This window comes from Triticum aestivum, chromosome 4D, assembly GCF_018294505.1.
Source record: "Triticum aestivum cultivar Chinese Spring chromosome 4D, IWGSC CS RefSeq v2.1, whole genome shotgun sequence".
In the NCBI taxonomy this organism is placed as follows: Eukaryota; Viridiplantae; Streptophyta; class Magnoliopsida; order Poales; family Poaceae; genus Triticum; species Triticum aestivum.
The window spans coordinates 141,494,591-141,501,706 of NC_057805.1; positions in this window are offsets into that span (position 1 = coordinate 141,494,591).

The window sequence follows — 7,116 nt, forward strand, 5'->3', positions numbered from 1 at the left end:
AAAGTGATTTTCAAAGGAAGACCTGGATAAAGCTGCTTACATATTGGGCATCAAGATCTATAGAGATAGATCAAGATGCCCGATGATACTTTCAAAAGAACACACACCTTTGACATGATTTTGAAGGAGTTCAAAATAGATCAGTCAAAGAAGGAGTTCTTACCTGAGTTGTAAGGTGTGAAGTTGAGTAAAACTCAAAGCTTGATCACGGCAGAAGAAAGAGGAAGGACGAAGGTCGTCCCCTATGCTTTTGTCATAGGCTCTATACGATATGCCATGCTGAGTACCGCACCTGATTTGTGCCTTGCCACATGTCTGGTAAGAGGGTACAAAGGTGATCCAGGAGTGGATCACTGGACAGTGGTTAAAATTGTCCTTAGAGGAATAAGGAAATATTTCTCAGTTATGGAGGTGATAAAGAGTTCGACGTTAAGAGTTACGTCGATGCAAGCTTTAACACCTATCCGGATGACTATGAGTAGAAAAACCGGATATGTATAATGGAGCAACCATTTGGAATAGCTCCAAGTGGAACGTGGTAGCAGCATCTACGATATGACATAAAGTTTTGCGAAGTACATGCGGATCTGATTGTTGCAGACCCGTTGACTAGAACCTCTCTCACAAGCATAACATGATCAAACCCAGAACTCATTGAGTGTTAATCACATACTGATGTGAACTAGAATATTGACTCTAGTAAACTCTTTGGATGTTAGTCACATGGTGATGTGACCTGTGAGTGTTAATCACATGGCGATGTGAACTAGATTACTGACTCTAGTACAAGTGGGAGACTATTAGAAATATACCCTAGAGGCAATAATAAATTAGTTATTATTATATTTCCTTATTCATGATTATCGTTTATTATCCATGCTAGAATTGTATTGATAGGAAACTCAGATACATGTGTGGATACATAGACAACACCATGTCCCTAGTAAGCCTCTAGTTGACTAGCTCGTTGATCAATAGATGGTTATGGTTTCCCGACCATGGACATTGGATGTCGTTGATAACGGGATCACATCATTAGGAGAATGATGTGATGGACAAGACCCAATCCTAAACCTAGCACAAGATCGTGTAGTTCGTCTGCTAAAGCTTTTCTAATGTCAAGTATCATTTGCTTATACCATGAGATTGTGCAACTCCCGGATACCGTTGGAATGCTTTGGGTGTACCAAACGTCACAACGTAACTGGGTTGCTATAAAGGTGCACTACAGGTATCTCCGAAAGTGTCTGTTGGGTTGGCACGAATCGAGACTGGGATTTGTCACTCCGTGTAAACGCAGAGGTATCTCTGGGCCCACTCGGTAGGACATCATCATAATGTGCACAATGTGACCAAGGAGTTGATCACGGGATGATGTGTTACGGAACGAGTAAAGAGACTTGCCGGTAACGAGATTGAACAAGGTATCGGGATACCGACGATCGAATCTCGGGCAAGTACTATACCGGTAGACAAAGGGAATTGTATACGGGATCTATTTGACATCGTGGTTCATCCGATGAGATCATCGTGGAACATGTGGGAGCCAACATGGGTATCCAGATCCCGCTATTGGTTATTGGCCGGAGATATGTCTCGGTCATGACTGCACGGTTCCCGAGCCCGTAGGGTCTACACACTTAAGGTTCGATGACGCTAGGGTTATAGGGAAAGTATGTACGCGGTTACCGAATGTTGTTCGGAGTCTCGGATGAGATCCCAGACGTCACGAGGAGTTTCGGAAGGGTCCGGAGGTAAAGATTGATATATAGGAAGTGAGGATTTGGCCACCGGAAGTGTTCCGGGCATCACCGGTAATGTACCGGGACCACCGGAAGGGTCCGGGGGTCCACCGGGAGGGGCCACCAGCCCCAAAGGCTTGCGTGGGCCAGTAGTGGGAAGGGAGCAGCCCCTAGGTGGGCTGGGGCGCCCCCCACCAAGGCCCAAGGCGCCTCAAGAGAAGATGGGGGCAAACCCTAGGGCAGATGGGCCCTAAGGCCCACCCTAGGTGCGCCTCCCCCTCCCCCCCCTTTGGCCGCCACCCTAGATGGGATTTGGGGCTGCCGCACCCCTTGGGGTGGGAACCCTAGAGAGGGCGCAGCCCCCTCCCCTCCCCCTATATATAGTTGAGGTCTAGGGGCTGCCCAACACACGAGTTATTCTCTCCCAGGCGCAGCCATACCTCTCTCCCTCCTCGTCTCTCGCAGTGCTTGGCGAAGCCCTGCTGGAGTTCCGCGCTCCTCCACCACCACCACGCCGTCGTGCTGCTGCTTAACGGAGTCTTCCCCAACTTCTCCTTCTCCCCTTGCTGGATCAAGGCGTGGGAGACTTCACCGGGCTGCACGTGTGTTGAACGCGGAGGCGCCGTGGTTCGGCGCTTAGATCGGAATCAACCGTGATCTGAATCGCTACGAGTACGACTCCTTCATCCGCGTTCTTGCAACGCTTCCGCTTAGCGATCTACAATGGTATGTAGATGCACTCCCCTTCCCCTCCGTGCGAGATTACTCCATAGATCGATCTTGGTGATGCGTAGAAAATTTTAAATTTCTACTACGATCCCCAACACAAGTTACTTGAGACTAACAGTCAGACAAGCTCACAATATTCATTGTCTGAATCAGTTTGACTTCTTCAGTCTCAAGTTCTAGCAGAAAGGCATTCTGCAACTCAACTTCGACTTGAAGTCCTATCTCTAAGAAAGATTGCGGAGCACACCAATGAGAACCTCATCGCTAAACAGCTACACCTGGAAGCTATGACCGACATGCTAGGCCAGTCTCACAGCCATGCTCAGCAGCTTGCGCAGCAGTTCCCCTGCAAGGCTAACCTTTCTTGAACTGTCTTTGAAGTGGTCTCGGTTCAGTATTATTTTGTTACGCTACAATGGTGCCCAGTTTTTGTAATCTGCTTCTTCGTTGCGCTTTATGATCACTGGTGGCGAACTTTGATGCCCAGCGGATGTAATAAGTGTAATAGCCGTGATAGCCTAGCATAAGTTGCTTGCTTATTTATTTCCTTGTTGTCTTGTTATTTGTTTGCTTGTAGTCAGTGGAGTTCTTTTTCTGCGGTTTGCTAGTGGCTGCAGTAACCTATTTTTTTAAAACTAGGCCACAATAACCATGGGCTAATATTTACTGTAGTGACACTGGGCCTCCTATGGGCCGTAGAAACAGTTGGCCTTCTACGGGCCATAGACACAGTAGGCCTTCTACGGGCCGTAGAAACAATGGGCCTTCTACGGGCCGTATCATCAATGGGCCTTATACGGGCCGTATGATCGATTGGCCAAACATGGGTCAATAACAGGCCGCATTATGGCCGTAAACGGGCTAGAGTTGGAATCGTCCGTTCATGGGCCGACCATAACGGGCCATCGTTAATAGGCCGTATTTGATGACGCTATGAAAACGGCCCAACGTATTATCGGACCACAAACGGGCCGACTGTAACCACGGGCTGAATTTGGCCCACAAGAAGAAAATGACAGTAACGGGCCGTAAGTAAACGAATGCTGGAAATGAGCCCAAGAATAAATGGGCTCTGAGAAGCCCGAAAGATAACATGGGCTGGAAACGGCCCAATGGAATAACGATCCGTTAATGGGTATAAAGTGATACACTGTTCATTACGGGCCAGTTTCACCACGGGCCGTTAATGGGTGTAAAGTGATACACTGTTCATTACAGGCCAGTTTCACCACGGGCCGTTAATAGGCCAAGATTTACATAGGGCCTCATATGGGCCGAAAGACATCATGGGCCATACATGGGCCAGAAGTGAAAACGGGCTGGAATCATATTGGATGGCCCAGATGACGCTACTGGGCCTAATTCGGATAGGGCGTAACGGGCCTTGGGTTAGCGGGCTGTAAATGGGCTATATGCGAGCAGGCCGTTAACAGGCTTTCCATGGGCCGGCCCGCCACCTTTTGACCAAGTCAAACGGGTCGGCCTTTTCACAAGAATGGGCCTCTGTTGGGTCGTGCCACGTGTCGACGTATCATAGGCGCCTTCTGTCCAATGAGTGGATGACATCTGTCCCAACGATGAGCCGACACGTGTTTCCTCCAGCCAATGATGATTTTACACGTGGAACATCCCCATTGGTCGGGGCTGTTAACGGGTTATTGGATCCAAAACCCGGCCCGATAGCTTAACGGCGTTCCGTTACGGTGGATGCCACGTGTCGGTCACCCTTGACGAAAGCACTTCTGTGACGCGCGATTTATCATCATGGAAGTGGACACTTCCATGATGATAATTTTGGTAATGTCATGGAACACTTCTACAACAGCACAGGTATGACTATCTTGATTCTGTCATAAATTTTTCATGGATGTACATGCATGACAAAAAACGCGACCTACTGTGACAAACACGTATCATCACAGAAGTGTATTTTTTTGTAGTGCTAGCTCTAGTTGATATAACTAGAACTAACTATTGGTTGGATCTATGTGATGTGGCAACTTCATACTACTACGGCACTAACACTCCAAGGAGTGAGTCAAAATTTATAAATTGAGTTTATGACATGCATATGGAAATGTACCATTCATTACATACAACAAGTCATCAACACACAACGACAACGAGGATACATGTTGGATTATAGATTAGTTCCAACAAAACATTCTAGTAAATACTAAAGTTTTCATCACACAATAAATAACAAGCAATGAAATAAACTTTAGCGCAACCAATCCTCGGCGTTGGAAATGCTTGCTTTGAACCAGAAGTGATTCTCTGGGAAGGGGCAGCTACTCTCAATCTCGAGACCAACGCAGGACAGATCATCCACGCTGAAGCGGCCTATGTCAGGACGCATATTGTGATAGCCACGGTAGGGAACCATAGCAATGTCCGAGGTATAGATATAGTTTCTTCCCATAAATGGTAGTAATGTTGTGTCAACATCAGTTGGATCGCCTTTTACCATCATTGGATAGTTTTGTCCAAGGAAGAGCGAGTTTCCTCCAAGAGTATCAATACTAAACCATGGAGAAGGTGTTGGCAGTAGCATAGTAGTATCCATCCCGAATGCCCGGCAACGGATGTTGGAATAGATCTGGAGAGTGCGAGCATGGGTGACAACACCTGTTTCCTTAGTAACATCAGCAGTGCCCTGTATACAGACAAGAAGAGGTGATCCATCAGAATAAGTTGCCAGGCGCCACTGAGTATATGGGTCCCCATGCTCATGATCATCATCATTGTCATCTCCCCCTTGGTTATAATTTTTTTTAAATATAGGTGGTGGAATGTTCACAAGACCTTGGAAAGACAAGAAGCTTAATTAGAAAAGGAAAACTAGCTAACCCGCATGCATGTGGATGAAACAATTATAATTACGCTGGAAGACAAACGTACCGAAAGCATAAGGACTCCATTCAAAAATAGTGCCATGAGTGGTGGCAGCAAACACAAGACCCTCGTATTGAATTGCATCACAATACTCATCCTTGTATAGAAATTGATTTTTGAGCAATATCCATCCAGTCGAACTATGAAGGAAGGCAACAAGCTTGTCGAAGATAGAAACAACTACATATTCCATTAAATCCCAAGAGCGGTCGAGAACTTGAGAAATTGCTATCTTCTGTAGATGACAGTCACCATGACCATAGTTGAAAGTACGGTCATAACCGGTGTGCTCAACCTCTGGGCAGTCTGAGATTTTTGGAAGTGGAACCCGGTGAGGAGTGTACACATTCACAAGTTCCCACTCACAGTTGGACCCAATATAAACAACCCAATCTCCTTTTGCGCCTGCCTAAGCCTTACTCTCAAGCGATGGCATCTTAACATCACACGTATCATTATCAAGCGGCACCAATTTGCACAAGGCGAGGCCTCCGTCGTCTGCGCGCCAGTGAGCAGGGTCACGGTGAAGAAGATAGGGGTGATCAAACCGCTCCTGGACCCTTGGGTTCATTGTAATGATGTTATTAATTGAGTTGAGAATGGTCTTGAACGAACCTACCATGCTAGCCGAGGTAACGTCGCACCGATCAATGAGTTCATCCACCACGTCATCATTCATTTCGGGGCAAGAATAACGGGGTCGTTTCCGGTCTGTTCCCTCCATGGAGAAGACGATCGAACACCGGCAGAAGGAAGGGTGAAGGCAAATGGAGGAGGGAGGAAGAGCGTGCGACAGCAGTTCCAAATCAAGAGGGAAAGGCGAAGAGTCGGTGGACGGTTGCCACGGTACACGAAGAGGCGCCCCGGCCTACATAGACGTCCGTTCGGAAATTGAACAAAAGGACTCGCCGTCGTCTCACTCACATGTTGGAACGGGACCACATGTCAACGAAGAGGCTAGTGGGGAGGGGACGGTTGCCACAGAGGTCACACACTGACGACAAGGCCGTCCTGTCAGACCTAGCGCCCGCGCGGGATGGCTTCCGTCCCCCACACGAGCGAAGCCACTTCGCACCCCACACGGTTGGTCCGCCATGCCGCTAGGCCAACTCCAGCGCGTGCTGCTCGGACGCGCGCTCGCTCAGCCCCCTTTCCCTCATCGCCCCAGAGCTACCCAACCACGGCTACATGTTTTGCGCACCCGGCGACCGAATTTGGAGCGGATCCGGTCGGGCTTGAGCTCGCCCGGTTGTGGGAGGCCGCGCCGCGCCATGGACTGGCCGGGCACCGGGCTAGAAGGCCCCGGCAGGGCCGCATGGCCGCATGCAGGTACTGACTCCTCCTCTAGCCGCTCGGATCTACACCGTCGGTGGTCCGCCGGTAGATACATGCATGGCGGTTGGCCGGGCTCGGTGCTGGCCCAAAAGCTCGTCGGAGCACCGTTGCCACTCATTACGTGCGACGACTGCCCATAGAAGGTCTTGCGCCGCGTGTCTACAATGCCGGAACATCCCGGATGGGTGTTTATCAAGTGCTCAACCGATGGGGTATGTGCTACTTTAGCTTCGGTTGTGCTCTCGGATTAGACTAGTTGTGCTAACTTAAATTTTATTGTGTAGAATGGATGCAAGTTTTGGTATTGGGAAGAAGAGTACATCGACATATTGATAGAGCTCAATTTAGTAGATGTTCTAGCACTTTTAGCTAGCATAGAGGCTAGAGATGAGACTAGTGCACTTGTTGATAGAAT